General features: G+C 46.8%; 1 pseudogene; it reads right to left on the bottom strand.

The window, feature by feature from the left end:
* The window catches only part of LOC148521661 (uncharacterized), a 118,019-nt pseudogene extending 95,600 nt beyond the window's left edge, over positions 1–22,419 (bottom strand).
* Between the last annotated feature and the right edge of the window lie 1,587 nt (positions 22,420–24,006).

The raw sequence follows: 24,006 nt of genomic DNA, 5'->3' as shown, positions 1-24,006 counted from the left end.
TTCAGCCTTTTGTTTACATGGATCTATTAAGCAATCCGATAGATGCTGTCCGGCTGCAGAGATGAGCATAACTCTGCATGCAGGTGAATATCAGCATCCAATTTCAGGCACACGATGCAAGTGCAAATACTGTATGGCCAAATTGCTTTCAACTCTGAATTGACCCTCATGTGTAGTTTACCCATTATCCTCACTAATGAAATAAAATGTGATACATTTTTGAAAGCACATGGGGATTTAATTGTAAAAAAGGCGCTTCTAAGAGATACAAATGAAAAGTATGAAATAAATATCCAAACCAAAAGGAGTACTACTTCTTATTCTGCAAGTGATAAACTATTTTATACTTTGGCGACCTGTGGCTCTGCAGAACTTGTGTGTTAATGAATACAAGCATTCACAGCCTTTATGAGCAGAAGGGTTTCCCCTCTAAAAGATGTTGTTGACAGTTCATTTTGTTGACGAGCACTGCATTCACATCAAGCGTCATTCAGTAACCACAATAGGATAAATTCTCTTTAATGATGCAAGCACCAACTTTGCAGAAGTGTTCTTAGATGTGTGGGGAATTGTATGAATTTGTGGGCAAAGATGATGGCATCTAGAGAAATGCAAATGTTTGCAGCATGTGGTGGGATAATTCCTTGCTAAGTGTAGGTCAGGTGAAACATGCAGAACGACTGTACTGCAGAACAGAAATGTGAATTAATTTGCCAGGATAATTTAAATTTACTGGGCATAACCTGTATTGTGGTGGGGAGGAGGCGCACTCACTTTTTCTCCATGCAAAAGCATTGAATACTCCATCACCTCTGATTAGGGACGTATTAAAACCAGAGGGGGCCCATGTGTAGCGTACCCCCTCTTATGAGCAGTGGGCCCCCCCATCCCCCCATCTTACCTTGCTCCAGCAATTGAAGCAGGTCTCTTCTTCTCCATGGCGCCATCTTCCCAGTGATATTTGTGTACGGTGCACACAGGCCCCTGGGTCCAGGGGAGCCCCGCACTGCACATCCTGCACCCAAAGGTCTCTAGTGCACATGTGCCATCTTCCCAAATATCAGTGGGAACAACGACTGCAGAGTAGAAGGGACACTCTTGCCTGAGCAAGGTAAAATGCCTCATTGAGGGGGGGGGCTGCTCAGGGGCCCTGCAGCACCCCAGCTCCCTCATGCCTTAATACATCACTGATCTTAGATCTCTACTGAGATGCCGGGGTGTCTGTAAAGATTGTGAAGTAGGCATGCATTATGATTAGGCACAGTTGTACACATAAAGTATTGCAGGTCTGCAGATTTTGTGGTTTGTAAAGAACACATTCAATTAGGATCAATGTACAATCACTTGTTCCAGTGCAATGTATGGGCAATGTGCAGTACACACAAATCCTATATATACGTAAACATCAGGCTTACATTGTGCATATTCATGTGCACCCCTATATGGGTGGTGTAGGGATGATGTAGGGTGCAGTTGCTGCCATTCAAACACTGTCACAACAACACGTCGCCAACATTGCCCGTACATTGCATATAATTGGATTGTCCCCCTTGCAGTCTATGTAGTTGGTTCATTTGGAGTTGACTGGTGATGTCTTCACTGCAGCTTAGCTAACCAACTATAGGTTCAGTGTACCTTCTGCGTACACACAATGGAGAAACCACTTGTTGATTGTGACAATATTAGGGCCACTTATGAAGCCCCATAAATATATTGTGTTCTCCACCACTGATCTATTACTGACAATCAACCTTAGTCGCATTTGAATGCTCAACAGAGCATTACATATAATCCTATCATGTATTTGTACAGAGAGGGGACTTGATTTATAAATACCCTGAAGCTGCCTTGATAAAGAAGAGTGAGCAAAAATAAGCAATGTTCTATGTACCCAAAGGCCACGTGACTGGGGCTGGAAATGTTCAAGGGCCTATTGTGAGAAGGGGAGGAGCTGTGACCAGTGCTGTGTGGGTGTGGCCCGTGCCATCTGGGCGCAAACACCTTTACACTATCAGCGCCAATGTCTCCCTAAATATGTAAAAGTGTAAAAATTGCATAATTTTGTGAGGACAATAGAAATACAGTTTTAATACGTATGATTTATGGCCGACAGGATGGCCAAATGGCCGGCTGGTCATCATGATATGATGTGATGATGCGGGGACTATTTTTATGTGGAGGCCTGGAGCTGTAGCTCCTTCCGTCCCATTGTTAATCTGACTCTGTATGTACCGGAATTGTCAGTAACGTGTGCTGAAGCACCTTGCGCAAGGCAACAATGGGACTGAAAATTTAACTAGGACCACAGACTTTCAAGTATATTGCTATTTAAAAAGCAATAGATTATGTATGGGCTGAGACATTATTAAACAGTCATCTAAGAACTAATGAGTAAGTACTCTGTAAACTATTCCACCATTAAAATGTAAATAAATTGTGACATTCGTGTGTGACCAATGATTAAAAAAAAAGAGATAATTTGAGATAAAAAAAGGCAATGTTACACTTAGGTGTATTATTTAAAATCTGATAAATCGCTTTGACTAGACTTCTGAAAGAATATACCACCTGCCGGGCTGTGCGCTGCCATAATCACACTGTGTAGGAAGAGCAGACTTGCTACCCAATAACAGCAGGATGTTTAGACTGTCAGTGATGTGTTAAATCACTCACTAGGTAAACTAGTGGCCTAAGAAAACCTTTTGTTCTGCAAAGAAAACCTTTTACTGGTGCGATCTCTAATTCTATTGGGCAGGTCACAAAGAAAAGTTTTTGCTGGCTCCACTCTGACGTCCATCAGTTTAAAGAGGATTTGCGGTAAATGAATGGTGCACAGTTAGCCTGGTAGTTAATGCCATAACATGTTTGGAAGACAATTAATGAAAGATAATGGGCCAAGCATGGAGGGCCATAAATTACACTGGGAAAGTAATGCTTTTGGAGGAGTTTTTGTTATATATAGAGTTGTTCCTGGAAGTTAGTTATTTACTGGGGAGCTTAGAAGCAGACCTATATCACTAATTAATTATCTATGGACAGAATAATCAGGGTTCCTGCTGGCCATCATTACATATAATGATAGTTAGTAAAAAAAAAGTAGCAATATTTCAACAAGAAAAGAAAAGTATCTATTTCTCCCTGTGTCAGAACATATCATGAGCTCCATTCAGGGGGAGATTGAGTGATGTGGCCTAAAACTGGGTACACACTCTGAGATCCATTGCACATCGCAGATCGGATTGATATATAGTGCCGATCGCATATTACGCCCGATCGCCTGTGCCTGCGGGTCGTTCATCGTATTGGGGTAGGGGGGGTAAGGTGTGCTCTCCCTGCTAGTAGTGGTGATGGTGATGACTTGTGTGTGTTTGTGAGTGGTGTTAATTGGAATGTTTCTTCTGGTGGTGGTGGTGGTGGTGTTTTGGGAGTGAGAAGCAGGGTGTGATTGGGTATGGAGTGTAGTTTGGAGTAATGTGAAAAGGGGATAAGATAGGATCAAAATGAGGCCAGCAAGACACAGTAGTTTGGGGCAAAATCTTTTATTGAGTAGTCACAATGCTGCTCTGTTGAGATCCCGGGCAGGTGAGTAGGGTTCAGTGATGAGTGGTGAGGAGACTGGGGAGGTAGGTGGACCCTTTCAGGGGGCTCTTTCCTGTGCGGTTCAGTGACCTTGCACGTCACCCCTGCTGGACCTATGGTCGACAGTCTAGGAAGGGGTGGGGGGATGTGCAGAGTGGGTTGGAACACCTGTGCGGCGTCCCGCGTGTTGGTGCGAGTTCATCGTATTGTCCCTTCTGCTGTGCAGCACAGCAAATGGGAAGATGCGATGAATTACGCCATGTTGCTAAATGCAACATTGACCGACATATTGCGCAGGGTGTACCCATCTTAACACACCCGCATGAGCTGACAGCCTGCCTCATTGGTGGTACATTTAAATAGTTTGTGTAATGTGTGTTACTGATGTTAGAGGTCAGTAGAACTTGCGGAAGTTACAAATACAGCGCAGAAAGCCATCCTATGGGATGCTGGAGCAAAAGCAGAATTCGAAAATGGTATAATTGGAATTTCATTAATATCTACTCCCAACAGTTTAAATGGCTAAAGCTGGATATTAATGTTTATAATATGATGTCTCCTTTTTGCATGTACAGTATGCACATCATCAAACTCACACATGCAAATCTACAACACAGCTTTAAATATACGTCTACTAACACCATAAGTCACTAGCAGATAATTTTATATTCAGGATGAGAGTTATTGCAAAATTGACCCTTTTAGCAGCTGTGTGCAGAGTTTATCCATATATCAGTAGAGCATATATGACCTAAACTAGAGATAGTTTATAACCAAACATGGACAGGGAGCTTTGGATTGCAAACAGGGACTGTGCCACCAAAAGAGAGACTGTTAATGTAAATAAGATGAACAGGCAGGAAATAGTCATTTTGTGGGCAGTGTTGGATTGGGGCATGAAAGGCCCACTGGAGAATGCAGCCGCAGGGGTTCATGCTTAAGAGGTGTGGCCTTCTCCATAGGGGGTGTGGCCAGCCACCACAGAGTTTTTTCTCCAAACATTACAGGGGTCTGTTGGGACTGATACGTTTTATTGTCAAGAGGGTGTATGTTGGTGTTGCATAGAGACAAACCAAGCCCCAATGTTCATCCGTGGTCATGCTCTAGCAGGTAACTGTTCCAGTAGAGTAACAATTTATAATTTAAGTGCATAGTCTGGACACTGGCGTTACAAGGGGGGTGCAGGTCGCACCAAGGTGGCACCCACCATGGGGTGACACCAGAGTGTTGACTCCTCCTCAGTAACAGGAGCCGGGTGCTGCACTGTAGCATTACGTTTAGCAGTCGGCTCCTGACACAGTGAGGGAGCCGGCACTGCAAACAGACTGGCCCCTGGGGAACCAGAAGTAGCCCTGGAGTGTGTCTATTTAAAGAAAATACAGGACACATTACCTCCATGCCTTGAGAAAGTTACAGGCGGTCCTGAAACGCATTGACAGGAGAGGAGGTGCTGGGGCCAGCTTTTATCAGGACAGGAGAAACTTTGCACACAGAGTTGAGGAATCCAGACCACTCCTCTGTATTTATCATTCTATGCATGCTTTTTCTGCGATCTGGTAAAGTAGCCACCTGGCAATATTTATTATATTTGGATGTTATATTTGTTTTGATTAAACATATTTTGCCACTGGTGTTAACCTTGTATATTACATTTTGCATATTTTATTCTTACCATTTATGTGTGGTTTTCTATTATTATAAGTATTCACATGAAATTTGACGTTGATACGCCTATATATTTTTTCAGCCTTTAGCTTTATAAGGTAATTTATTATGTTTTAAAGACCTAAACACGTCTTCAACCCATGTGGGTAGCGCCTGAGGTTTAACCCCATATTTTTTCTGTTTTTGACATAGGGTCCACCACATTTTTTACCTAAGGCTACTCTCCCATATACTGTAGCAGCGCTTTTTTAAAGTTCCCCATACATTTTCTTTTACTAGACTGGCCCCTGGGGGCAGTCCGCATCTCCGGGACCCCCGGAGTGACTGAAATGGGAGTTTGTGAGGCCACACCCCTACCCATGAGGACACACCCCTACCCACGTGACCACGCCCTCTTTTTGACAGCACATGGCTCAGCCACGCGCACTACAAGCCTAGCCAGCCCTACCCGCACCAGGTGTCACCAGAGGGAGGGACCCACTGAGTCTGGAACGTGAACTCCAGAGGATGTGGTGGGGCCCTCAGGTAATGGGGCACACAGGGAAATTCCCCTGTAATCCTGCGGGCCAGTCCGACCCTGTTTGTGGGAAGGGTTAAAATGTTCAGATATGAACCGTGAATGCTGAATACATTGTTCGATGTTACTGTGATATTATACTGTAACACTGATAAGAAGCCCCTCCCACATCTGTAGGACAATAATGTATGAAGGTGCATAAATTAGGAAACGCTCAGATTAAGTTATGTGACATAATGCAAATATTTGTGTACCTGATTTTATAGGACATGTATGGAGTTTGAATGTCAAAATGCTGGCATCTGCAAACATATAAAATACCTGTGATTAAGAAGCAATTTGTAGCCAGGATAATCAGCACCGGAACTTAGGGGGAGATGTATCAAAGCTCGGAGATTGATAAAGTGGAGAGAGATGAAGTACCAACCAATCAGCTCCCTAACTGTCATATTACAGGCTGTGTTTGAAAAATTACAGCTAGGAGCTGATTGGTTGGTACATTATCTCTCTCCACTTTATCCCTCTCCAAGCTTTCATTACATTGACACTGCGTCTACCTATAAAACAGGCCTACGGTAAGGGCCTGGGATGCAATCTCTTACAGCAATACAAAATAGTGGTAGCTCATGATCAACCGCTTACAGTCTAAAGTATTTCTGTAATAACTGAGAATCCCATTTAGGAGATGTAGTAGGCATACTGGCCAGTGGCATAACTTCACCCCAGGTGCCCGGAGGCAAGATAAATGTTGGTGCCCCCCCAAATTAAAATGTACCACCCCCCAGCACCTATACCGGTCCCAGCTGCCGCCGCCCCCCTATTCAGTTCCTTTTATACAATGCCCCCAGTAGTGGCCTTCCTATGCAGTGCCCTCAGTAGAGGTCCCCCTGTGCAGTGCCCGCCTAAGTAGTGCCCCCCAGTAATGGTCCCCCTATGCAGTGCCTCCAGTAGTGGTCCCCCTATGCAGTACCTCCATTAGTGGTCCCCCTATGCAGTGCCCCAGGTAATAAGGCCCCTGTAGTGCCCCCAATAGTAAGGCCTCTGTAGTGGCCCCAATAGTATGACCCGTGTAGTGCCCCCATATGATGCCCCCAGTAGTAATGCTGCTGTAGTACCCCCATATGATGCCCCCAGTAGTAAGGCCCCTGTAATGCCCCCTGTAGTGTCCCCATATGATGCCCTCAGTAGTAAGGCCGCTGTAGTGCCCCCATATGATGCCCCCAGTAGTAAGGCCCCTGTAGTGCCCCCAGTAGTAAGCCCCCTGTAGTGCCCCCAGTAGTGAGCCCCCTGTAATGCCGCCCCCTGTAGTAAGCTACCTGTAATAAGCCCCCAGTAGTGCCCCCTGAAGTAAGCCACCGTAATACCCACTGTAGTAAGCCCCCTGTAGTAAGCCCCCAGTAGTAAGCCTCCTGTAATGCCCCCTGTAGTAAGCCCCCTTGGTAATGCACCCTGTAATAAGTCCCCAGTAGTAAGGCCCCTCTAGAGCCCCCACTAGTAAGCTCCCTGTAATGCCCCCAGGAATAAACCCCCTGTAATGCCCCCAGTAATAAGCCCCCTGTAATGCCCCCAGTAGTAAGCCCCCTGCAATTCCCCCTGTAGTATGCCCCCTGTAGTAAGCCCCCTGTAATGTCCCCAGTAGTAAGCTCCCTGTAATAAGCCTCCTGTAGTGCGCACGCACACATACCAAAAAAAAATGACTCCATTGTCTCCGGGAGTTCTGCCACTGATCCCGGCACACACAATGCCGGAGTTCAGAATCCCGGCTCCAGAATCCCAACAGCTGCGATCCCAACTGTGAGTGTTAGGATTAGGTTTAGGGTTATTGGTTATAGTCTGGCACTAGGGGGAAGGTTAGGCTATGGGAGGGGAGGATTAGGATCCGGCTGCGGGGAGTGGGGTTTGGCGGTTAGGGTTAGGCTGTGGGAAGGTTAGGGTTAGGCTGCGGGAAAGGTGGGTTAGGGGCAGTGGAGGCTCCAGAAGTGGGGATGCAGCACAGTCCAGAACTCAAATAAGGAAGCCACACCAACTGCCAGTGATGTTTGGCAGCAGTTGGGGGTGACAGTTGGTGTGTCTCCCCTATTTGAATTTTGGACCATGCTGCAGCCCCACCTCTGGAGCCACCACTGGTTAGGGTAGTGTTGGGGGAAGAGTTAGAATACTTACCTGCATGCATCTGGATTGACACCATCGGGATTACGCTGGCTCTGACCGTCGGCATTATCAGCGGCAGTGTCACGTACCCAACCCCCATGTATTACTCTTGTGTTTCTATGTGGGAGATGTATTAAGCCTTCGAAAGAGATAAATTGGAGAATTTGCCTACAGCAAACATTTAGCTTCTAACTGTACTTTTTAAACTGCTAGATAAATGACAGTTAGAAGCAGACTGGTTGCTACGGGCAACTTCTCCACTTTGTGTGTAATGTGCACAGCAATAAGGGGATCTCTGCTAAATCATGGTGACACTGTTGCCCATATTATGCATTAGCATGCCAGCTTGGTGTGCTTCACAGTAGAATTTGAGTTTATCCTGAAGCCCCAACATAAAAAGCTGCGAGGTATGTTGTTTGTTGTGGTGAAACTTATTACATTGTCCCCAAAAGATTTGTGTCTGAAAATTATTACAACTGGAAATTGCCCTATTTCTTAATATTATTAATAATAATAATTTTCTTTATATAGCGCTTTTCTCCAATGGGACTCACAGTGCATCACATTTGAGGATAACATGACATAATACAATGAAAGAGAGACAGCTAACTTGGGAGCACTACTATAGTAGTTACCACTGCAGGACAGGCCATCTGGCAATTATGGTAAATGCCAGAAGGGCCGATGGCCTGATGGGCTGGTCCTGGCTGCCTGGCGGTGCAGCTCCACCTCCCAACACTCTGCTTGGCCGGCAGGCTTTCTCTAATTGAGGGTGTGACATCGTGATATTGAACCCTGTGTCTTGTGGCCACGCCTCCTGACAAGTGCCTATGTCCCCTTTTTCTCTAATTACGCCTATGGCACTCACATGGAATTAATGCTAGGGCTGATTGGTAGCCTCAGTCTCAAACAACATAAGCAGTATAATAATAGTGGTAATAATGAGGCACAAGGCAAAATACAAATAAAATCATCATCAGCTCTCGTATCGTTCATCCTTTCACAACAGGTGAGGTAGCCACCGTGGGCATGCTCAGTGGTTAAAGTTGCAGGATAAACAATATGTAGAAATATGATACACAGAAAGTGGAAAATCAAAATATATATAATGTATATATAACTTAATAAATAATAACACATGTCAAATTGTAACTTCTATATTGGTTAAACTGCACAACCAATGCCTCTTTCCCTGCAATTTAGATGTAAATCTTACCATTTATTATGTGAATTGGACTTTATAATTATTCAAAAGTGGTATTTACATTGAAAACATGTGACCCAATAAACATGACACAATGGGGATTGATCCGCCATGAGTGTATTGTGTGTGACAACCTTAGTGTCCCTGTAAACTATTTAGAATGTCATCTTTTTCAAGAGGGGTCATCTCTGTCCCATTAACAAAATTGTTTAAGAACTCATTGAATGTGTAAAAATATATTATCAGGTTCCTATGCCAAACAAAAACACTTTGGCAGGAAGGGTAGGCTATTTAAGTTCATGTAACCTCTTATTACTATCTAAGTGATTTTTTGCAAGGTTATTCCAATATTAGTGTGTAGTTTCCTCTATCCACTTGTTAAGACAAGCTAATAATGTGTCTGCAATCATCTTGTCTCTGATCTCTCACAAAGGGACATCCTGGATCATAGAGGGGTCTCTGTATTCATTCTGACCTCTGTTCCGTATACTACCAGGCTGCTTCCTAGACTAGCTTCCGAGACCTCCAGAGGATTGTTAGGGAGGGGATTCATGGACAGTCTCACAACTTGTGGGAAATATATTGTATAACAGGAGTTAGGTGACTTTCCAGTTACACTAACAAAAATACTACATCCGACATTAAAATAAAAATAACTTTGTAAGAAGAACGAAGAACATGTGTAAGAGTGACAACACGGCATCACCAGGCCTCATAGGAAATGGGTGGTGGTCATGCAGTTCATCCTCCCGCCACTGTCCCTGCCCTGCTCGGGTTGGGTACGGGATGCCGTTGCTCAGGATACCGCCGGACAGAATCCTGACGCCGGCATCCTGACAGGATTAGGAAACCGTTTCCTGTTATTCGGTATCCTAGCCCTCCCCCTCTCCTTACCCTAACCATCCCTTCCCGGTGCCTGAACCTAACCTCACCCCTAGTGCCTAACCCCTAACGCCAGGGCTGCCATCAGCAATTGTGGGGCCCGGGACTGACAAAATAGGCAGGGCCCCTGGGCCCCCATCCCCCCACTACCGCTAAAGGTGCATACACACGCAGTGATTTTTTGGACGACTGAACGATAACGATATCGTTATCATTCAGTCGTCAAAAAAATCGTTCAGTTTTTGCACCAAAACGATGAACGATAACTACCAATGCGCGCTCCCATTTGTAGTTGGTAGTTAACGTTCATCGGCCGAACCTCCCGTCCAACCTGACAATATTGTAAGGTTGAACATGTTCGGGGAAGAGGGAGGGAGCCCGGCACTGAACTAAATCGTTCTTGATTTCATTCAGTGTTTGTGCTCAGTGTCGTTAATGACACTGAGCACACATCTGCCAGGGACACACGGGACGATTTCATTCATGGAGCGAATCATCCCGTGTGTATGCACTATAAGTCTCATTAATCATGACTTACCTTATCGCCTTGAAGAATGCTCCTTTCTTCTGGCTTCTTCTCATTCAGGTCTGGCTGTCGCGGCTCCTCTGACCTCTCCCTTCCAGCGGCATGGCGTCATGAAGTCACGCGCTCCGACCGCAAAGTAGAAAGAAATATTAAACAAGAGCACGGGCAAACAAAGGATTTTCTGAGGGGGGGGGATTCTAATACACTCTGTATGTATATATATATATATACACACACACACAAACACCACAAAGAAATAGATGCAGTAAATGCAGTATTACTTGCTCCGATGCCCTCCTTGAAGGAGAGCTGCGTCCCCACTGTGTACCAGACCTACGAGGCGGCACTCGGAGACAGTGCAAATGTGATAAAGAAGCAATGTGGTTTATGATGATGATGACTATGCAATAAACCACATTGCTTCTTTATCACATTTGCACTGTCTCCGAGTGCCGCCTCGTAGGTCTGGTATATATATATATATATATATTAGGGGTGTGCACCGGCCACTTTTCGTGTTTTGTGTTTTGGTTTTGGATCTGGATCTTTCTTCGTGTTTTGGATCTGGATTGGTTTTGCCAAAACCACCCTTCCGTGTTTTGGGTTCTGGGTTTTGTGTTTTGGATCTGTATTTTTTTGAAAAAAAGCATAAAAACAGCTAAAATCACAGAATTTGTAGGTTTTTCTGCTCCTATGCTATTATTAACCTCAATAACCTTAATTTCCACTCATTTCCAGTCTATTCTGAACACCTCACACCTCACAATAGTGTTTTTATGTCCAAAAGGTTGCACCGAGGTAGCTGGATGACTATGCTAAGCGACACGAGTGGGCGGCACAAACACGTGACCCATCTAGGAGTGGCACTGCAGTGGCAGACAGGATGGCAGTTTGAAAAACTAGGCCCCAAACTGTACATAATGCAAAGAAAAAAAAGAGGTGCAAGATGGAATTGTCCTTGGGCCCTCCCACCCACCCTTATGTTGTATAAACAGGACATGCACACTTTAACAAACCAATCATTTCAGCGCCAGGGTCTGCCACACAACTGTGGCTGAAATGATTGGTTCGTTTGGGCCCCCACAAAACAAGCTGGCAATTAATCTGTCCCTGCACAAACTGGCTCTACGGAGGCAAGATGTCATCCTCATCCTCCTCATCCACCGATTCCTCACCCTCTTCAGTGTGTACATCCTCATCCTCACAGAGTATTAATTCGTCCCTGCTGGAACCACAGGTCCCTCTGTACGTTCTGGAGGCTGGTCTCCCTGGAAGAGTTGATAATTCATTTTATGAACATCATCTTCTCCACATTTTGTGGAAGCAACCTCCTACGCCTTTCGCTGACAAGGTTCCCGGCTGCACTAAACACTCTTTCGGAGTACACACTGGAGGGGGGGCAACTCAGGTAAAATAGAGCCAGTTTGTACAGGGACCTCCAAATTGCTTCTTTTTCCTGCCAGTACAGGTACGGACTGTCTGACATGCCTACTTGGATGCTGTCACCGATGTAATCCTTTAACAGACAGACGCACGCTTGTCGCTGCTGCTTTGAGGATGCAAGTGCGGCTACAGCCCACACAATTCACAAAGACAGAAAAAAAAAAAGAATATTTTTATTATTTGTGGAGCGCAGTTTGAGGGTTACACCACCCTTTAACAGACAGACGCACGCTTGTCGCTGCTGCTTTGAGGATGCAAGTGCGGCTACAGCCCACACAATTCACAAAGACAGAAAAAAGAAGAAGAATATTTTTATTGTTTGTGTAGCACACTTTGAGGGTGTCACCACCCTTTAACAGACAGAAGCACGCTTGTCGCTGCCGCTTTAAGGATGCAGGTGCGGCTACAGCCCACACATTTCACAAAGACCGAAAAAAAAAGAACAATATTTTAATTGTTTGTGTAGCACACTTTGAGGGTGTCACCACCCTTTAACAGACAGAGGCACGCTTGTCGCTGCTGCTTTAAGGATGCAGGTGCGGCTACAGCCCACACAATTCACAAAGACAGAAAAAAGAAGAATATTTTTATTGTTTGTGTAGCACACTTTGAGGGTGTCACCACCCTTTAACAGACAGACGCACGCTTGTCGCTGCTGCTTTGAGGATGCAAGTGCGGCTACATCGCACACAAGTCACAAACACATTAAAATTTTTATTTTATTTTTTGGAGCACTTTGAGAGTTACAACACCCTTTAACAGACAGACGCACGCTTGTCGCTGCTGCTTTGAGGATGCAAGTGCGGCTACAGCCCACACAATTCACAAAGACAGAAAAAAAAAGAACAATATTTTAATTGTTTGTGTAGCACACTTTGAGGGTGTCACCACCCTTTAACAGACAGACGCACGCTTGTCGCTGCTGCTTTAAGGATGCAGGTGCGGCTACAGCCCACACATTTCACAAAGACAGAAAAAAAAAGTACAATATTTTAATTGTTTGTGTAGCACACTTTGAGGGTGTCACCACCCTTTAACAGACAGACGCACGCTTGTCGCTGCTGCTTTGAGGATGCTGGTGGAATCTAGACGGGATATGGAACCGAGGACACACTACCTCCATCAATTGTCTAAATCCCACTGCACTAATGGCGGATACCGGACGCACGTCTAACACCAACATAGCAGTCAAGGCCTCAGTTATACGTTTTGCTTCAGGATGACTGCTGTCGTACTTCATCCTCATCGCTAGGGACTGTTGGAGGGTCAATTGTTTAGTAAAAGTAGTGATGTTCCTACTTCCTCTCTGGGATGATGAACAACTCCCAGCAGCAGCAACAGCACTAGGAGGAAGTGGTTCTTGATCTTTCCCTATTTTATTTTTATCGGAGAAAGTTTGGTCCTCCATTTATGTTATATTGATATATACGTGCGGCTAAAGCGCACACAAACACAGAAAATATTTTTTTATTTTTGCTGGAGAGTAGTGCACTTTGTGGGTTACACCACCCTTTAAGAAATGAGCCAGCCGGCTCTTTACTTATGGGACACAGGCGCACGCTTGGCGCTGCTCCTTTGTTGATGCACGTGCAGCCACAGTGCACACAAGTCACAAACACAGAAAATATATATTTTTTTGTTTTGGAGTGTACTTTGGGGGTTACAGAACCCTTTAACGGTCAAGCCAGCCGGCCCTTTACTTATGACACAGGCGCACGCTTGGCACTACTTTGTTGATGCACGTGCGGCTACTGCGCACACAATTCACAAACACAGAAAATAATTTTTTTTTCGGTTTGGACTGGAGTGTACTTTGGGGGTTACAGCACCCTTTAATGGTCAAGCCAGCCGGCCCTTTACTTATGACACAGGCGCACGCTTGGCACTACTTTGTTGATGCACGTGCGGCTACTGCGCACACAATTCACAAACACAGAAAATAATTTTTTTTTGGTTTGGACTGGAGTGTACTTTCGGGGGTTACAGCACCCTTTAACGGTCAAGCCAGCCGGCCCTTTACTTATGACACAGGCGCACGCTTGGCACTACTTTGTTGATGCACGTGCGGCTACTGCGCACACAATTCACAAACACAGAAAATAATTTTTTTTTGGGTTTGGATTGGAGTGTACTTTCGGGGGTTACAGCACCCTTTAACGGTCAAGCCAGCCGGCCCTTTACTTATGACACAGGCGCACGCTTGGCACTACTTTGTTGATGCACGTGCGGCTACTGCGCACACAATTCACAAACACAGAAAATAATATTTTTTTTGGTTTGGACTGGAGTGTACTTTGGGGGTTACAGCACCCTTTAACGGTCAAGCCAGCCGGCCCTTTACTTATGACACAGGCGCACGCTTGGCACTACTTTGTTGATGCACGTGCGGCTACTGCGCACACAATTCACAAACACAGAAAATATATTATTTTTTAAGCACTTGGGGGGAGCACCCCTGATGGACAGAGCACACCCTGGACAACACTACAGCACCCCTTTAGGACTGGGACACTGCACAGGACTTTGGAGTGGACACAGCCCCTATGGAGAACTGACTGCACAACACAGTCCAGCCAGCCCCTATGGACTTTGAAGTAGTGGACACAGCCCCTATTAACAACAGCAGCACAGCACAACACAGCCAGCCCCTATGGACTTTGAAGTAGTGGACAACAGCAGCACTACACTACACTACACTACACAGCCCTAACTCCCACCCTCCCTCTTCACTGTCCACAGCCGAGTGAGAAAATGGCGCCGACGCGGGTACCTTATATAGGATCCAAAACCCGCGAGACTCGGAAGGCGGGATGATGACGTTTTGCCTCGATTTCAGATCCGAGTCAGGCGGGAAAAGTCGAGCCTGACCCGGATCGGACTCGGATCGGGGGGGCTCGGGGGGGTTCGGATTTCAGAAATCCGAACCCGCTCACCCCTAATATATATATATATATATATATATATATATACACACATATATATATAATATATACAGTATATAGCAACATGCATACACATATATACACACTAGCACATACACACCAACACATACAGTACATACACATATATACTAGGGGTGTGCACCGGCCACTTTTCGTGTTTTGTGTTTTGGTTTTGGATCTGGATCTTTCTTCGTGTTTTGGATCTGGATTGGTTTTGCCAAAACCACCCTTCCGTGTTTTGGGTTCTGGGTTTTGTGTTTTGGATCTGTATTTTTTTTTAAAAAAGCATAAAAACAGCTAAAATCACAGAATTTGTAGGTTTTTCTGCTCCTATGCTATTATTAACCTCAATAACCTTAATTTCCACTCATCTCCAGTCTATTCTGAACACCTCACACCTCACAATAGTGTTTTTATGTCCAAAACGTTGCACCGAGGTAGCTGGATGACTATGCTAAGCGACACGAGTGGGCGGCACAAACACGTGACCCATCTAGGCGTGAAACTGCAGTGGCAGACAGGATGGCAGTTTGAAAAACTAGGCCCCAAACTGTACATAATGCAAAGAAAAAAAAGAGGTGCAAGATGGAATTGTCCTTGGGCCCTCCCACCCACCCTTATGTTGTATAAACAGGACATGCACACTTTAACAAACCAATCATTTCAGCGCCAGGGTCTGCCACACAACTGTGGCTGAAATGATTGGTTCGTTTGGGCCCCCACAAAACAAGCTGGCAATTAATGTGTCCCTGCACAAACTGGCTCTATGGAGGCAAGATGTCATCCTCATCCTCCTCATCCACCGATTCCTCACCCTCTTCAGTGTGTACATCCTCATCCTCACAAAGTATTAACTCGTCCCCACTTGAATCCACCACCACAGGTCCCTCTGTACCTTCTGGAGGCTGGTCTCCCTGGAAGAGCTGATAATTCATTTTGATGAACATCATCTTCTCCACATTCTGTGGAAGCAACCTCCTACGCCTTTCGCTGACAAGGTTCCCGGCTGCACTAAACACTCTTTCGGAGTACACACTGGAGGGGGGGCAACTCAGGTAAAATAGAGCCAGTTTGTACAGGGGCCTCCAAATTGCCTCTTTTTCCTGCCAGTACAGGTATGGACTGTCTGCCATGCCTACTTGGATGCTGTCACCGATGTAATCCTCCACCATTCTGTCAATGGTGACAGTATCATATGCAGTGACAGTAGACATGTCAGAAATTGTTGCCAGGTCCTTCAGTCCGGACCAGATGTCCAAACTTTGTCCTGCCTGCCCTGCATCACCGCCAGCGGGTTGCTTAGGATACCTAAGTTTTTTCCTGGCAGCCCCAGTTGCAGGAGAAAATGAAGAAGGAGCCGTTGACGTGTCACGTTCCGCTTCAGCTGATAGTGTGTTCACCAGCAGGTCTTTGCACCTCTGCAGGCTTGTGTCGGCCGGAAAGAGAGACACCACATAGGCTTTAAACCTAGGATCGAGCACGGTGGCCAAAACGTAGTGGTCTGATTTCAACAGATTGACCACCCTGGAATCCTGGCAAAGCGAATGAAGGGCTTCATCCACAAGTCCCACATGCCGAGCGGAATCGCTCCGTCTTAGCTCCTCCTTCACTTTCTCCAGCTGCTTCTGCAAAAGCCTGATGAGGGGAATGACCTGACTCAAGCTGGCAGTGTCTGAACTGACTTCACGTGTGGCAAGTTCGAAGGGCTGGAGAACCTTGCACAACACGGAAATCATTCTCCACTGCGCTTGAGTCAGGTGCATACCCCCTCCTTTGCCTATGTCATAGGTGGATGTATAGGCTTGTATGGCCTTTTGCTGCTCCTCCATCCTCTGAAGCATATAGAGGGTTGAGTTCCACCGCGTCACAACCTCTTGCTTCAGGTGATGGCGGGGCAGGTTCAAGAGTGTTTGCTGGCGCTCCAGTCTTCGGCACGCAGTCGCTGAATGGCGAAAGTGGCCAGAAATTTTTCGGGCCACCCAAAGCGTCTCCTGCACGCCCCTGTCGCTTTTCAGAAAATTCTGCACCACCAAGTTTATTGTGTGAGCAAAACATGGGACGTGCTGGAATTTGCCCAGATGTAATGCCCGCACAATATTGGTGGCGTTGTCAGATATCACAAATCCCCAGGAGAGTCTAAGTGGGGTAAGCCACTGGGCGATGATTTCCCTCAGTTTCTCTAAGAGGTTGCCGGCGGTGTGCCTCTTACTGAAACCGGTGATACACAGCGTAGCCTGCCTTGTAACGAGCTGGCATTTCTGAGATGCTGCTACTGGTGACGCTGCTGCTGTTGCTGCGTAAGGTGATACATCTACCCAGTGGGCTGTCACAGTCATATAGTCCTTAGTCTGCCCTGTTCCACTTGTCCACATGTCCGTGGTTAAGTGGACATTGTGTACAACGGCATTTTTCAGGACACTGAGGACACTTTTTCTGACGTTTCTGTACAGTCTCGGTATCGCCTGCCTAGTGAAGTGGAATCTAGACGGGATTTGGAACCGGGGACACACTACCTCCATCAATTGTCTAAATCCCACTGCACTAATGGCGGATACCGGACGCACGTCTAACACCAACATAGCAGTCAAGGCCTCAGTTATACGTTTTGCTTCAGGATGACTGCTGTCGTACTTCATCCTCCTCGCTAAGGACTGTTGGAGGGTCAATTGTTTAGTAAAAGTAGTGGTGTTCCTACTTCCTCTCTGGGATGATGAACGACTCCCAGCAGCAGCAACAGCAGCAGCGGCAGCAGTAGGCGTAGCAATGCAGGATCCTCCGGAGGAATCCCGGATAGGAGAGTCAGTCATGCCAGTGACATGGCCTGCAGGACTACTTCCGATCCTAACTAAGGAGGAAATTGACGAGGAGGGAGTTGACGGTGTGGTTTGCAGGCGCTTGGATACAACAGGACAACGGGATTTAGGTGTCCCTGGACTGCTTACGGTCTTAGCCAAAGTTTCTGAACTTGACAGTAACTTTTTATGAACGCGCTGCAGGTGCCGTATAAGGGAGGATGTTCCTAGGTGGTTGACGTCCCTACCCCTACTTATTTCACCTTTACATATGGTACATATGGCAAGACAGTTGTTGTCCGGATTTGGATAGAAATATTGCCAGACCAAAGAGGTGGAATGTTTGGTCTTCTGCCCAGGCATGACCGTGATGGGCTTTTTCATCCCACGGACAACAACTGTCTCCCCCGGAGCCTGATTTAAACAAACCACATCACCATCAGAATCCTCCTCGCCAACTTCCTCCTCAGCGCCAGCTACACCAGTATCCTCATCCTGTTGTACTTCAACAGTGACATCTTCAATTTGCATATCAGCAAGTGGACTGTGGGTGCTCCTTTCAGCACTTGCAGGGGGCGTGCAAATGGTGGAAAGAGCCACCTCTTCCCGTCCAGTGCTGGGAAGGTCAGGCATCGCAACCACCACCACACTTGGACTCTCCTTGGGGATTTGTGATATCTTCTTAGAAAGCACAGTTCTTCGCTGTGCTTTTGCCAGCTTAACTCTTTTGATTTTTTTAGTGGGAGGAGGGCTTCCATCGTCATGTGAAGCTGAACCACTAGTCATGAACATACTAGGGATCGACCTTAGCCGTTCCTTGCCACTCCGTGTCGTAAATGGCATATTGGCAAGTTTACGTTTCTCTTCAGCTGATTTAAATGTCTTTTTCAAGGTCATTTTCCTGAACTTTGCCATTTGGGATTGTATGTGCCCTCTACTATGACATTGGGCATCGGCCTTGGCAGACGACGTTGATGGCATGTTATCGTCTATGTCATGACTAGTGGCAGCAGCTTCAGCACTAGGAGGAAGTGGTTCTTGATCTTTCTCTATTTTATTTTTATCGGAGAAAGTTTGGTCCTCCATTTATGTTATATCGATTTGATATATACGTGCGGCTAAACACAGAAAATAATTTTTTTTTGGGTTTGGACTAGAGTGTACTTTGTGGGTTACAGCACCCTTTAACGGTCAAGCCAGCCGGCCCTTTACTTATGACACAGGCGCACGCTTGGCACTACTTTGTTGATGCACGTGCGGCTACTGCGCACACAATTCACAAACACAGAAAATAATTTTTTTTTTGGTTTGGACTGGAGTGTACTTTGGGGGTTACAGCACCCTTTAACGGTCAAGCCAGCCGGCCCTTTACTTATGACACAGGCGCACGCTTGGCACTACTTTGTTGATGCACGTGCGGCTACTGCGCACACAATTCACAAACACAGAAAATATTTTTTTTTTTGGTTTGGACTGGAGTGTACTTTCGGGGGTTACAGCACCCTTAACGGTCAAGCCAGCCGGCCCTTTACTTATGACACAGGCGCACGCTTGGCACTACTTTGTTGATGCACGTGCGGCTACTGCGCACACAATTCACAAACACAGAAAATAATTTTTTTTTTGGTTTGGACTGGAGTGTACTTTCGGGGGTTACAGCACCCTTAACGGTCAAGCCAGCCGGCCCTTTACTTATGACACAGGCGCACGCTTGGCACTACTTTGTTGATGCACGTGCGGCTACTGCGCACACAATTCACAAACACAGAAAATAATTTTTTTTTGGTTTGGACTGGAGTGTACTTTCGGGGGTTACAGCACCCTTAACGGTCAAGCCAGCCGGCCCTTTACTTATGACACAGGCGCACGCTTGGCACTACTTTGTTGATGCACGTGCGGCTACTGCGCACACAATTCACAAACACAGAAAATAATTTTTTTTTTGGTTTGGACTGGAGTGTACTTTCGGGGGTTACAGCACCCTTAACGGTCAAGCCAGCCGGCCCTTTACTTATGACACAGGTGCACGCTTGGCACTACTTTGTTGATGCACGTGCGGCTACTGCGCACACAATTCACAAACACAGAAAATAATTTTTTTTTTGGTTTGGACTGGAGTGTACTTTCGGGGGTTACAGCACCCTTAACGGTCAAGCCAGTCGGCCCTTTACTTATGACACAGGCGCACGCTTGGCACTACTTTGTTGATGCACGTGCGGCTACTGCGCACACAATTCACAAACACAGAAAATAATTTTTTTTTTGGTTTGGACTGGAGTGTACTTTCGGGGGTTACAGCACCCTTAACGGTCAAGCCAGCCGGCCCTTTACTTATGACACAGGCGCACGCTTGGCACTACTTTGTTGATGCACGTGCGGCTACTGCGCACACAATTCACAAACACAGAAAATAATTTTTTTTTGGTTTGGACTGGAGTGTACTTTCGGGGGTTACAGCACCCTTTAACGGTCAAGCCAGCCGGCCCTTTACTTATGACACAGGCGCACGCTTGGCACTACTTTGTTGATGCACGTGCGGCTACTGCGCACACAATTCACAAACACAGAAAATATATTATTTTTTTAGCACTTGGGGGGAGCACCCCTGATGGACAGAGCACCCCCTGGACAACACTACAGCACTCCTTTAGGACTGGGACACTGCACAGGACTTTGGAGTGGACACAGCCCCTATGGAGAACTGACTGCACAACACAGTCCAGCCAGCCCCTATGGACTTTGAAGTAGTGGACACAGCCCCTATTAACAACAGCAGCACAGCACAACACAGCCAGCCCCTATGGACTTTGAAGTAGTGGACAACAGCAGCACTACACTACACTACACTACACTACACTACACAGCCCTAACTCCCACCCTCCCTCTTCACTGTCCACAGCCGAGTGAGAAAATGGCGCCGACGCGGGTACCTTATATAGGATCCAAAACCCGCGAGACTCGGAAGGCGGGATGATGACGTTTTGCCTCGATTTCAGATCCGAGTCAGGCGGGAAAAGTCGAGCCTGACTCGGATCGGACTCGGATCGGGGGGGCTCGGGGGGGTTCGGATTTCAGAAATCCGAACCCGCTCACCCCTAATATATACACACTAACATACATACACATATATATATACACACCAGCACATACACACCAACATACACACATATACACACTAGCACATACAGATACATATATGCACACTAGCAAAGCAAACACATATATACACACTAGCATATTCACACTAACACAGACACATAAATACTGTATATAAACACTAGCACATACACACTAAAGCATACAGACACATACATACACATGCTAAAACACATACATACTTCTAACTTACACTTTGAAGCAACAGCAGCTTGGTAATGGGGGGCGGGCACCTTGCATCGTTAGGCTCCGCCCCCCAGCGCGATGACACGATTTGCGTCCGTGCGGGGGCGGGGCTTGTCACATTGGCTCCGCCCCCATTGTAATCAGCGTGAAGGGAATTATATCGGTCCATCGGAGGAGGGGAGCGGGCTCTCTGGTTGGAGCAGGTGCGCACACGAGTAGTGCAGGCCGTCAGGCTGTAGCAGCACCCCACCCCATTTTAACTCCAGGGGGTAGTGCGGGCTATACATTGGCGATAGAATAGGGTAGGAACTGGCACGGGCCCCCTCCCGTTCCGTCAGTGTCCGGGCCCGGGACTCCAGTCCCGGCAGTCCCCCCCTGATGGCGGCCCTGCCTAACGCTAACCCTCCCCCTAACCCCGCTACTTATCTTTGGGATTCCGGCGGTCGGCATGTCGGCGCAGGGATTCTTACAGGTGTCGGGATTCCGGCGCTGGCATTCTAAACGCAGAAATCCCCGTGGTCGTGATTATGACCGCATCCCCCCTGCTCAGCTCCTCATTGCTCATGCTATGAGATGATCTTCAGGCACTGTAGCTGTTGCACTCCATGAAATTACATAGTTCCACCATTAGTTCCATGTTTTGCCATTTTCAAGCATAGGAAAAACTAAAAACAAAGTAAGATTTACATGAAACACACATTTCTAGTAGGGATGTGCAGGCTCGGTTTTACTCGGATTTACTCGGTTCTTATCGCCACTTTACCGCAAATTCTGATTTATTATATTGGCTGTCCAAAACACATGATAGGCGATAGCCAATAAAATGCCGTTTAAAGATCCGAGTAAAACCGAACCCGCTCACCCCTAATCTCACCCCTAATTTCTAGCATAAATACAATGGCCCCTGAGCCCCAATGCAACATTGGAGATAGAACCTAGGGACAGATTCAGAGGTGAACGCTATTTTGATTTGGTCGCAATTGACCAATGGTTTTGCATGAGCTCAGCCTGCGGTCGCACTGTGATCTTTCTTGCAGTATTATTGACACACTGGAGCCATTTGGAGATGGGGAGGTTCCAATTTTAGTAAACGGGGGGGTGTCTGCATTGTTTTTGAGGTGTGCAGAGTCAGACTGTGTCTTTCGATGCAGATTCACTGGACTCGGCAGCTTATTTGTGGTGGACATTGGTCAGCTCGATGTTGCCGATGTTGATCTGATGCTGCGTCTTCGGAATACATGCAGCGGATATGAGAAGCCGGCAGTGGGTGTCTCGTTACACAAGATGCAACCTGCATAATTTGCATCATTTCTCACCTGCGCTGCAGCCGAAGATGCAGCACTGATCCCTTCTACGTCCACTCCTTCATCGCCCATATTACCTGTTACCACTGTAGCTAAGCGGATACACAGAGATAGTCCACCTTATAGGAGTGATGCTGAAATGATTTACAAAGTCAGACACATAATTGCTCACATTGGGGGTCATACTATGACAGACAATTTGCACCTAGCATGGGGCTGGTGCAAGTTTCATATGTGTGACCGATGGTTGCATCTAAAGAGGTAGTTGCGCATCTAAAGACGCTTAATGTGGGCTTCTCAGTCCTTGCACATCCAGACATATATTTGTACACCAGAGAAGGGCTTGTGGCAGTCACAAAAGCAATACCAGCAAAAGAAGCGTGCGGATGCTCTAGTGTCCGACTCAGAATCAGGCACATTTAAATCAGCGCTCACATTCAGTGTAAAGCCTAGTTTGCTTTTCACTGAATATGAGAGCCACTTTAAATTTTCATCTCCAACCCACCAAGAAGCGGTGGCTTACAAAAGCTGCAGCTTCATAAATATAGCCCATTGTGTTAATTGATCAAGACTCAGGGTCTGATTCAGAGCCGCTCGCTCGCGCTGTGCGTTCGCCAGAGGCCCGATGTTCTGCGTACGCGCATGCGCGCGCTTTGTTCTGCCCGTGCGAGAACTACACACTGTGATCGTAACCCTCTCGCTCGCCCAGCAAAGGCAGCCCAGGGTAATGAGTGACAGGAGAGGAGTTTGTGGGTGGTAACAGGGGCAGGACACTAATAACGGGGGGTTGGAGATGTGACGCAGGCGTGCCTGAGTGTTTCAACGCCGTTTTAGAGGTGTGCATAATTAACAGGCAGCGTCATAGTACACGTCACTTGCCTTTTTTTTAGGGGTGAGCGGGTTCGGATTTCTGAAATCCGAACCCCCCCGAGCCCCCCCGATCCGAGTCCGATCCGAGTCAGGCTCGACTTTTCCCGCCTGACTCGGATCTGAAATCGAGGCAAAACGTCATCTTCCCGCCTTCCGAGTCTCGCGGGTTTTGGATCCTATATAAGGTACACACGTCGGCGCCATTTTCTCACTCGGCTGTGGACAGTGAAGAGGGAGGGTGGGAGTTAGGGCTGTGTAGTGTAGTGTAGTGTAGTGCTGCTGTTGTCCACTACTTCAAAGTCCATAGGGGCTGGCTGTGTTGTGCTGTGCTGCTGTTGTTAATAGGGGCTGTGTCCACTACTTCAAAGTCCATAGGGGCTGGCTGGACTGTGTTGTGCAGTCAGTTCTCCATAGGGGCTGTGTCCACTCCAAAGTCCTGTGCAGTGTCCCAGTCCTAAAGGAGTGCTGTAGTGTTGTCCAGGGGGTGCTCTGTCCATCAGGGGTGCTCCCCCCAAGTGCTAAAAAAATAATATATTTTCTGTGTTTGTGAATTGTGTGCGCAGTAGCCGCACGTGCATCAACAAAGTAGTGCCAAGCGTGCGCCTGTGTCATAAGTAAAGGGCCGGCTGGCTTGACCGTTAAGGGTGCTGTAACCCCCGAAAGTACACTCCAGTCCAAACCAAAAAAAAAATTATTTTCTGTGTTTGTGAATTGTGTGCGCAGTAGCCGCACGTGCATCAACAAAGTAGTGCCAAGCGTGCGCCTGTGTCATAAGTAAAGGGCCGGCTG

Source organism: Taudactylus pleione, unplaced genomic scaffold, assembly GCF_031769625.1.
Source record: "Taudactylus pleione unplaced genomic scaffold, aTauple2 ptg000156l, whole genome shotgun sequence".
In the NCBI taxonomy this organism is placed as follows: domain Eukaryota; kingdom Metazoa; phylum Chordata; class Amphibia; order Anura; family Myobatrachidae; genus Taudactylus; species Taudactylus pleione.
Note: the sequence above shows the minus strand (reverse complement) of the source record. Positions and strands in the feature narration are given on the sequence as shown.